Genomic DNA, 11,453 nt, shown 5'->3' on the forward strand with positions numbered 1-11,453 from the left:
TCTATGTGTTTTGTTGCCTCCAAAGCACTTTTTGTTTTTCTCTGCTGAATCATAGTATCACCAGCAAGTCCCGCAGAAAATCAAATATTCCCAAATTGGCTTCGCTCCGTGTGTATCTATTGGATACAGATGTGATTTGTAGGCTCTGTGAAACTAAAATGGCGACAGTTACAGTCCAAAAATCCCATGAAAAAAACATCAACATAGCTTTTCACTTCGGAAGCTCTGTGGTCCTTTGTCCCCATGATGCTTTTCCACATTAAGGACCAAACTTGGCTGTAGGCCTTTAAAATCAGGCGTGTGCTGGACTACACTCTATTGAGAACCTCATTTTATTCAGAGGAAAAGAACCCAAATCATAACCTCCTATAAGATAATAGTAAGAAGTAAGTGGTAATCAGAAACCACATGAAGACTTGATTGAAAGTGATAACTGTTGATTTTTCCTCAACTGTTTAATGAAATTTTTCATGTTTTGCATTATGTGCTTTTTTTTTTTTATTACCAGCAGATAGTTTCCATAGCTCAAACTGTTATTATATCCCAGGAGCTTCTGAGAAGGTGCTGGGACCCTGGGATGTAAAAAGCAAGCAGTCAGTGCTGGTGTGTGTCAAACGTGTCATGAAGATTTCTCTGTTAGCACAGGGTTATGTCTCCCTCTGATGATCACCCGAGTTGGCAGCCAGAGGAACATTTAGAAAATTTTCATTGTTTTCTTTTGAACGATTGCTAAGATGTATTGCCAAGACCATAAACACTCTTTAGGATGAGTCAGAATTTCACTTTGTACTTCGGCCTTTGAGTCTGAATAATTTCATGCCCTCAATTAAATCTTGCCATCGTGGGGCTCCGTTGTTGCCCCAGCCTTCTCCAACAATCCATCCAGCCAAGGATGGGGAAATCACCCCGGTTAGACCGAGAAGTGGGGGCGGGTTGGAAATGGGAGGAGACGTTAACTGTTTGTTCTCCTTTACAGGAAAAATTGGAGGATTTTATGTAACTTCTTTGTCTTTTATGGCCAGAAAAATCCCTTTTGTTAATTCTAAGCTTTATACTTTTTGAAAGTGTAGCTTACTGAGGTACAATTAATTGATAGCAAATTTCTGTAAGCGGGAGTTTCAGAGCTTTAATAGAAGACTACATTATAAACCAATTATACTCTAAAAGAGAAAAAGGAAGGGCAAGCGTTTTGCAAAAATTGGGTGACCAAGAGAATCGTGTATGAAAAGCCTTGAGGAAAAGGTGACATAGTTCAGGCTGTCTCCCCCTGCAGATCTGCCCAGCATTCTCTTTCCTGCGGGGACCTCTGTCTGCACAGCACAAGCGTATGTGTATGCCGGGTCGGGGATGATGAGAGTCTCCCGTGGCTTCACCTCCCTTCGCCCCATGCAGCTGCAGACCTGTGATAGTTCACACCTCCTGCTGGCCGGGGCAGGGCCAGTAATACCTTTTTACTTGAAGGGATTTTTGCTCATGTTCAAAAGCAGCCCATGTCTTTGAAAATCATTGTCTTTTGAGAAACTTGGAGCTCTTCCTGAGTGTCCGCCTTTCCCTGCAAGCCCGGTAGGGGGCACTAGTCTATTTAGGAAGCCTGGGCAGCAGGCGCCAACAGCAGCTGTCCCTGTCCTTGCACACAATGTCTGGGAAGTCATCAGCTTGCCGGATTCCAGGAAGAGTCCCTCAGTCCTCCAAGGCCTGCTCTTGTTTTAGGGAAGGGCTAACTTTTCTAACATGACGGTCACAACGCGTGAGAAGCAGTAAACTCGAAAGGCTAACAGTAAGGGCAGGAAGAAGCAATGACTACCAGGTTAACAGATTTCACAAACAAAGAAGTAGACGCTGGGATATTTTTTTTTTAAAGCAGCATTCTGGGAACATTTGAAAAGAGCCCTCATATGTCACTATGCCTTGAGCTTTAGAACCTCATAAAATAATTCCAAGTCACCAAGAAAAGAACAGTATATTCCACAAGCTTTGGTGAAGAAGTCAGGGAAATAGCATACATCAGATTGCCTACACAGATTATACACACATGGCTTTATTAAAGGGGTTGTGTTAGAAAATTAACTTCAGGGCGCCTGGGTGGCTCAGTCAGTTAAGCATCTGACTCTTGGTTTCGGCTCAGGTCATGATCTCACCATCTTGGGACCGAGTCCTGTGTCGGGCTCTGCACTCAGTGGGGAGTCGGCTTGGGATTCTCTCTCTCCTCTCCCTCTGTTCCTCCCCTCTGTGTGCCTGTGCTCTCCTGCTCTATCTCTCAAATAAACACACAAACTTGAAAGAAATACTTTCTTCCATCATTATGCCAGATAAACGATCCTATCCGACTTCTGTGAGGCACCTCCTGTTCGGCCATGGTAAGCCCTTTAGAAATACTTAGTTTAATTAGATGGTGAGGGATTGAATGATATTGGCAAACGGTTGGGTCTTTGCAAACTGTGAACCACATGTTGGGTTTGAGAGAGCTCAGCCAACACCAGGCCTGGAGACAGCTGTCCACACAACCTCTAGATGCTGTCGTAGTGTGCAACCTGGAATGCGCACTTAGAGGCATCGGAGAATATAACCACTGCGCGTTCTATGGCCCAGCCCCATTTCCCTGCTGTAGGGAGCCAAGCCCTTCAGAGGTTCTGTATGGATCAAGTTTTATTGTTTTCTGCCCTCTCCCCACCAGTAGACCATCAGCATCTGGTCCGACAGAATTCATGATTTCGCCTGGTCCCTAGCCCTCCCTATACTTGGCACTTAGTATGTGCTCTATGCATAATTCTCCAGTGAAGGACACGTCCCATGGTGAGCGATACAGGACAGTATCTCAGAAATCCCAAACTGCACGAAACTCCTAACCCCAACCACAGATACCGCAGGGTGTGAAGACACATTCCAGCACGAACACTAAGGGGGATACAGAGTGCAGTGAGACACTCCCGCTCCCAAGGGCCTCGTAGTCATGTGGTGGGGACAGACGCGGGAAAACAGTACAGAGAGTCAGTGCCTCAGGGGCCAGAGAAAGCTTGGTAGAGGGGATGGCGCTTGAACTGTGTCGAAAGAAAGGTGAAGAGCTACTATTTGAAAGGGAAGGACCATCCAGGGCAAAGGCTCCGAGGCCCATGCATGCTCCGGGGAGATAATGACACGTGGACATAGCCGAGAGCCTTGGGCTCTCCTCCCTGGGGTGAGAGAAGGTCACAGAAAGAGTGTAAGCTGCAGAACTCTGGAGAGCTGCCCCTGGCAGGCATGTTGAAGGTGGAGGGAAGGGGGCGGAGTGGCAGAGGGGGACCAGGCAGGGACTGGGGTGAGCAGAGGGCACCTGTGCGAGGGGTTCCCTTAGGACTGACAGCATCTGGTGATTGGCTGGAGGTGGGGAGTGGGCTGGAAAGGAAAGACGGGGACTCGGGCTTATCCCCAGGTTCCTGGCTTGGTGGCTGGTGGCTTCTCCTTGCTGAGGCTTGGAATACTGGGAAGAAGGGGGGCGGGGATTGAAGGGCAAGTCATGAATTGCTTTCGGACATTCTGAGGGGAATCAAAATCATTAGATTATATCTAAAACATGGGGTCACAGGGCACCTGGGGGGCTCAGTCAGGTAAGCATCTGCCTTCGGCTCAGGTCATGATCTCTGAGTCCTGGGATCGAGCCCTGCATTGGACTCCCTGCTCAGCAGGGAGCCTGCCTCTCCCTCTCCCTCTGTCCCTCCCCCCTGCTTCTGCGTGCTTTCTCTCTCACTCTATTTTATTTATTTTTTTATAAAGATTTTATTTATTTATTTGACAGAGAGAGAGCCAGCGAGAGAGGGAACACAGGCAGGGGGAGAGGGAGAGGAAGAAGCAGGCTCGCAGCAAAGGAGCCTGACGTGGGGCTGGATCCGAGGACTCCAGGATCACGCCCTGAGCTGAAGGCAGACGCTTAACAACTGAGCCACCCAGGCGCCCCTCTCTCACTCTATTTTAAATAAATAAATAAAATATTAAAAAAAAATAAAATATGGGGCACATTACACTCCGATTGTTGCCTCTATAGGTCTGGGCTATAGATGTGGGCAGGGAGAGCGAGAAAAGGAACACAAAAGAACCTGGAGAACGTGTGCAGTTAGGGAAGGACAGGCCAGGGGACTGAGAGGAGGCAGGAGGAGAGGCCAGAAAGGACCTGACTGTTGCCTGGACGATGGGGCAACGGAGGTAAGCATGGTGGTGGGCACTAAACGATCAGGGTGTTCCCTGGACCTCTCGTAGTCTCTGGAACACGAAGGAGCCAGGCCAGTGGATGTGGAAGGTGGCTTCTGGCTGCCAACTTTGCGTATGCGTGCAAACCCAGGGTTTGTAAGTCAAGCACACGGGGTCCATTCCTTCTGCCCCAATTCAGCCGTGACACAAACAAGCAAACATTTCAGCGTGGATGGTGAACAGCCTTGACTCCCGAGGCGTCGTGCCAGCAAGGACCTTTCAAACACCCAAGGACACCGAGATGTGTGTGCTGCCTTCTCTCCTGCCCGTTCACCGGGCTGCTTCTCTCTGCCGAGTATGGCTTTTAAATTAGCCAGAAGATGCGGTGAGTGGCCCTTGCCATCTTTCTCCGCATGCCAACTCTACGACATCAAAGGAGAAATTAAAGACGAAAGTTCTTTAAAATCCTGGGCCAGGTGCAGCTCCGGCCGCAGCAGGGACTTGCAGCAGTCTGTCTGGAAAGCACCGGGTCCATGTGTCTGGGCTCAGCCATTTGCAGCAAGATTCTAACATGTTGTGGACAAGGCTCCAGCAGGGAAAGGGCCTCTCTCTGCTGGGGAATTGTCTTGGGCCATCAAGAACTGTCCTCAAGACTGCAGGTGGCACACAGACCACGGACCTGTTAGACACAAGCCCCTGAGGCTGGAGCACCACAACCCCCCCACCCCGAGTGTGGGCTTCCCCAAAGAGCAGAGCCCCACCTGCTCCCGGGCTGCTGGAGAACCCCCGCCAATGCCCTGCCCAGGTTCCCCCACCCACCCGGCCAGGCAGGGCTCCGAGGCCTCCAGGCTTCCTGGGCACGCTGCCTATCACACAGGTTTCCACAGCATCGCACATCCAGAACTACCAAGCCTGCCCGAAGCAAACCGAACACACAGCAGCAGATTTCAAAAACGTATCTCCAGGGAGCAAAAGAATAAAGGCTCGGTGGAGAAGTCTTCCTTGCCGCCTCTTCCAGACTTGGCGGCGGTCCCGAAGTTGTGTTTGCAAGCATTGTAAATGCACATTCGCACGGACGGGTTTGTAACACATGCTCATTGTCCTTATCCTCGTGACAGCTCCACGGGGAAGACAGGGCGACACTGGCCTCACTTTCTAGATGTGGAGATATGGGGGGGGGGGGTCCCGCCTGGCTCAGCCCGCTGGGGGACGCAGAGCCCAGAGATAGCCCCACATCCTTGTCCTTGAGTTTTTCACTCTGCCCGCCCACCTAGGGCTGGCAGCCAGGACACTCTCAAGGCTGCATTTAGGTTTCAAAACAAAAACAAACAAATAAGCCAGGTTGCTGGTCTCCTGTCTTTTTTCTTTTCTTTTCTTTTCTTTTCTTTTCTTTTCTTTTTTCTTTTCTTTCTTTCTTTCTTTCTTTCTTTCTTTCTTTCTCTCTCTCTCTCTCTCTCTCCTTTCTTTCTTTCTTTCTTTCTTTCTGATTTTATTTATTTGACACAGAGCGCGCAGGAGCAGGGGGAACAGCAGAGGGGGAGAGAGGAAGCAGATTCTCCACTGAGCAGGGAACCCGATACCAGGCTCCATCCCAGGATCCCGGGATCATGACCCGAGCCGAACGCAGAAGCTTAACCGACTGAGCCACCCAGGCCCTGATATCCTGTCATTTAAACTAAAATGATGAAGCTGTAAGGGCCAGCAGCAGAGGATGCTATGATTGAAGAGAAACCACACCCCTGGTGTGTTTGGCAGCCACGGAGAGAGCCAAGCGTGGACGTGGCCTTCCTACTACACAGAAATTCAGAAGACACGGAGCCACATTCATGATCGGAAATGCACTCAGCCAGCCCTGGGTGTGTTACGGTATAAAGCTGGAACTTAGGCGCTTTTCTTGCTGCACATACGGGTAATCAACAGAACCAGAGCGCTCAGTCCTGCTGTTGACACACGCTCACACCCCACACCCAGGACAGACTTCCAGGCTGGTGCTCCCCCTCTCACAGCACATATATGACATGCAGGCCGGACAAACAGCCGTCCCTCCATGCCACGGAACACTACTCAGCAATGAAGCGGTAGGAGCTCTTGATTCAGAAACACTCTGGAAGAATCACCAGTGAATTGTGCTGAGTGAAAGTAGCCAGCCCCCAAAAGTCACACGCTGTACGATTCCACGTATGTACTATTCTTAAAATGGCAAAATTGTGGAAATGGGAATGGATGAATGGTTGCCAGGGGTTACGGAGGGGGACAGAGCAGGGGGGAGGAGCAGCATGAGGGACCCTTGGAGGATGGGGAAGACCTGCATTTTGATGGTGTCCGTGCCAACATTCTGGTCGTGATATCATGTTATATAGTTTTACAAGACATCACTATTGGGGGGAACTGGATAAAAGGTACAGGGGTCTCTCCGTATAATTTATCACGACTGCATAATCTATAATTGTCTCCAAATCAAATGTTTAATTTTAAAAAACCGTTTACGGCATTCCCACCAGAAACAGGAAGAGTAGATTGGGTTGCCCACTGGTGGGAGAAATACGGCAAGCCTCTTCTAGAAGGGTTTTATTTTTTAGGAATAAAGTTCGTCGATTGTACTTAACATTTTTGTTTCCATTAGTACTTAATCCTTGGGATATATTAATAGTGTTTTGTCATGCTAAATGACATTATTGTCTAATACTATCAAGAGTCACACTTTTTTTTAAACTGGGAGGAGTCATTGAGAGAGAATCTTTTCCAATTCTCTCATTTCACAGATTCAGAAACTCAGAAGTGACCCAACGTTACACAGCCACCCAGCAGCATTAACCAGGACTAGGACCCAGTCATGCCGGGATCCAGTCCTGGGCTTCCAACGGCTCTATATTTTTATAACTGCAGCACGATTAGTGGATCTAAATTAATATCCTGAATTACTCCCATGTCCATGCTTAGTGCCTGAGATGACTCATTGCCCTCCAGCATGGGTCCCCCTGCCCAGTTATGGGGTGTCTGCTGCGGGTGGGGACAGAAACTTACTCTGAAAATAAACCAGGCTGGCGGACCCCTCACCCTACAAGCACATAATAGGACCAGAGTGGGAAAGGACAGAATAACACTCAGAAGACTGGCTAGAAAGCCCCCCTGCTTGTGCTCTCTCTCTCTCTCTGACGAATAAATAAATACAATCTTAGAAGAAGAAGAAGAAGAAGAAGAAGAAGAAGAAGAAGAAGAAGAAAAAGAAGAAGAAGAAGAAGAAGAAGAAGAGGGGGAGGAAGAGGAAGAGGAAGAGGAAGAGGAAGAAGAAGAAGGAGAAGGAGGAGGAGAAGAAGAAGAAAAAGAAAGAAAAGAAAAGACAAGACAGAGAAAGAAGCAGCTGGGAGCAGAGCCAGAATGAGAACCAGCTCTCCACACCTGGATTAGGGCTTCTCTGATGAGGGACCCCAGGAAGGGCCACCCCAGTGTGAGCTTTTCATCACTGTGTGGGCCCATGGCATTTATTTAAGTCATCATGAAGGGGGGAAGCCAGGCTAGGGACAGAGAAATGGAAACCTAAGTTTCCAGAACACCAATTACCACCTGGGACCCGAGTAGGGTCCCTCCTTCCTGCCGCTTTGACTCAGTTTACCCATTCATACAACAAGGGGTTTGGATTAAGCCAGAAGAGCCTCTCCAGTGTTTGTTCCGAGCTTCCTGTGCCGACTGAACATGCGAACAAAGAAAAATCAGGCTTGCAAAATAAGACTCGTTCAGATCACTAACCCAAGGCAGATGTGTAACAGACCTGAATCATCTCCCCAGGCTTATTAAATCAGCCCCTGCTTCCCCGCGGGTGGTGGTGGAGATGCTGGCTGCAGGGAAAGGAAGTGGGGAAGGAGCAGTAAAAATTTCACTTTTTGGGAGACATTTTGTACGTTGCACAAACAGCCCCCACTGCCAAATGAGTCAGAATTTCCGAATGGCATAATTTTAGGGCCTCCTTGTGGTTCCCTCTCTGGGCCACTTCTGAAAGGGAGGTCTCAGGGCGGGGTTTCCTGTGCTCAATTCCAGAGATGCTGGAGGGGCTCTCCCTCCCCTATCCTTTGCCAGAATTTTCTTTCCAGAGCAGTTTTTGTTTCCACTCCTTTCTGTAGCCATGGGTAATGCTGAAGACAGAGGGGAAGCCTCCCTAGTGGCAAACTCCCCCTTTCTCCCGTGTTGATTACTTAACACGTTCCCGTTCCGTGTGGACTACTTCGGATTGGCAGAAGACTGCCACAGAATTGACAAAAAATCACGCCCTGTGTTTATGTCAGGCTTAAGAAGAGCAACGGGAGAGTGTCCTCACAAATCATCAGGCCCTGTAAAGCTGAAGATAATCATAATGATAACAATAAATCTAACACCTGCACATAAAATATTTTTTATCACATACATTTTCACCTATGGAATATTCTTGCTATGCCCACTTAAGAAATGAGAAAACCCAGGTTCTAAGAGGTTACATGGCTTATTAGGGTTCACTCAATAAAGGAGCAGAACTGGGTCCAGAGTGTGGGTCTTGCAGCTTTGAGGTGATGCTCTGTGCTATGGGGGGGGGGAGTCTGGAGGGGCTGGGGGCTTGGGGGGGTCGGGGCATCTCTAGGCACACCACCGTCCCATTCAGGAAACAGTCCCCTGGACACAGAATCATTGCACTGTGACCTCGTCCGTTTCTCACTCTCCATATCCCCAGGGACTTGCACATAGTAGGTTCTCAGGAACTGTCTGATGAAAGACTGAAGAGCTGTGTAGCAGAGCCTGCCGAGATCATGCTGTACCCGGAACAGCTCCCATGAGCGGGGTGCACACACTCCCAGGTGCAAAACCGCTTGAGATGGATTCTTCTTATTGGGCACATGTAACAGAAGAGGAAACCAAGGATGAGTAATGAGCAGAGAGTCGCCAACTCGGGCAGTTTACTGCCAGAGACTGAGCCTTTTACCCCAACGGTGCCAAACCATCTCTCACTGCAGAAAGCTGACTTCTGATGGCCCGCTGCTCCCCCTTTCCAGCAGTGCCGGTGGGACCATCTTCCTCCCTGTGCAAAGCACCTCACCTCTGTGTGCCTTCATTTCCGTCCTAAGACAGACCAATTAAACTTCTAACCACGTGGAAGACCTCGGCAGAGAGGTCATGAGGAGGCACACGTGAAAGCATTTGGAAAAACAAAGAGGGTTATCCAAGCGCCAAGTATCATAATAATTGCTGCCTGCTGTCTGCCCCTTCAGCTTGGCTGTTGGAACCCCAAGGCTTGCGACAGCACCTCAGATGGAGGCAGAATGATCATGAGAAACACGATAGGACACCTAGAACCGGTCAAGGGGAAGCATGGGAGAGAGAATGGATAATTATAGCTTAATGTGTGGCTGACACTGGCATTCTAACTCCAGCTAGGTCTACCCCAGTGTTACTTCTGGGCTGTGGCATTCTTCTACTTTGCCCTCAGTTTGGAAAAGACACACACACACACACACACACACACACACACACCCATATACACACATGCTCAGCATGCACGCACACACCATTACTATCTGGTCGTGTTTTACAATTTAATCTTTGTCTTAGGACACTGATTAATTCAACAAATATGGATAGGGGACCTGCCAACCTCACTAAGAAACAAAAGAGTTTTGAAAACACCCTCTGGGAAGCAGTAGATCTGGGCCAGCTCCCTAACTCCTCAAGCTCAGCCCTCACCCTCTCATCTGCAAAATGGGTGCAGCCACATCTAGATTGTGGAGACTGGAGTCCCCACGGCACACAGTTCCACAAGTTGTGTCCTTAGCGGCTTTCATCCCCATCCAGACAGAACCTATCAGGCAAACATGTAATTACTCCGACAAAGATCAGGGCTGGGGTGGAGAGACAGTTCAAAGGGCCCTGGTGCGCTGGGAGCCAAAGGCAAGGAGGCAGATAAGATTCGGAGGGCGTGCTGCAAGGTTTCAGGGTTGGTGGAGCCGCTGATCAAGGCTGAGAGGATGTGTCTTTTGGGTGGGAGTGCGGCGCTGGGAAAAAAGGGAGACACTTTCCGCGGCCTTGAGTTGGTGGGAGGTCCAGATTATGCTTAGAATTCCCATTCCTGCGGCTCACGTGCCTTCGCCCCCTCTCGTTATCCTGGGGGGCTCCCATCCGAGCCTGAGGCCCAGAGATCCCGTGCGCGGTGGCTCCAGGCACTGTGGGGTGGGAGGGACCGGATGGGGCGCCCCCACTGTCAGGCCAGCTGATAGGTGTCACTTCCTTCTTGGATTTCGCGCCTCCGGGAGAAGTGCCCTTGCTTTTGGCCCGACCTCGGCTCTTGAGGGGGCAAGACCTGTCAGCCCCTTAGCCTTCTCCCCAAATCTGGACACCAGAGGAACTCCCTCCCCGATCCAACTTTCCCCGGGGGGAGAAACAGCTCCGTGCCATCCTCAAGGATGAGACCCCGGCGGAGGCAGGCAGGGGTCCGGGGATCCGGGCGGCTCCCGAGCCAGAGTGGGCAGCCCTGGGCTCGGGGCCAGGGGTGAGGATGGGGAACCCCCGCGGCAGCGCTCCCTCCCTCGGAGGGGTCTGCGATTAGGTGCCGTGGGGCTGGGGCGGTGCACCGGGGGCCTCCGCAGAGCGCGCGGAGCCGGGGGCGTCCTTCTCCAGCCCTGCCCCATGGCAAGGCCCGGGGGCGGCTCCCGCGGCTGGTCCCCGAGGGGGACTGGGCGGGGCTGGGGGCGAGTGTCCGGCCCCGCCCCGGCCCCGCCCAGCTCCGGAGCCGCCCGGGACGCAGGGAGGAGGGCAGCTGGGCCGGAGCTGCCCGCGGCGCCGAGCTCCTGCACGCTCCGGGCCGGGTAAGTGGCGCGGGAGCCGAGGTCCGAGCAGGGGCGGGGAGGGTCGGGGCCGCAGCCCCCCGCCCAGCCCTGACGCGTCCCCCAGGCGTATGGGTCGCCGAAAGTCGAGGGGACCCGGGGAGGCGCGCCCGGCGCGGGGGCGGGGGCCCTGCGTGACAGCTGCGGGCGGGCGGGTATTTTTAGTTTAAACCCAACCGTTCCCTGCCGCTTGCGAAGTCTCCGAGCCTTTCCGCTCCCCAAGCCTGGAGGTGCGGCCCCCAAGAAAAAGCCCCTAAGCCCTGGGCAGCGTGTCCCCGGCAGGCCGGGTGCCGCCTCCAGTTTTCGCTCAGCCTACGCTCCGGGCCAGAGGACCTGTCACCGCGGGCCCGCGCCGCCGCGTGTCCCGGGCCTGGGCAGTAAACGCGGGCGGGAACACCCGGTCCTGGCGACCACGCGCTCGCCTCGTAGTGCCTGAGACAGCCCAGAGCC

This window comes from Ursus maritimus, unplaced genomic scaffold (genome assembly GCF_017311325.1).
Source record: "Ursus maritimus isolate PB19 unplaced genomic scaffold, ASM1731132v1 scaffold_25, whole genome shotgun sequence".
Taxonomy (NCBI): Eukaryota; Metazoa; Chordata; class Mammalia; order Carnivora; family Ursidae; genus Ursus; species Ursus maritimus.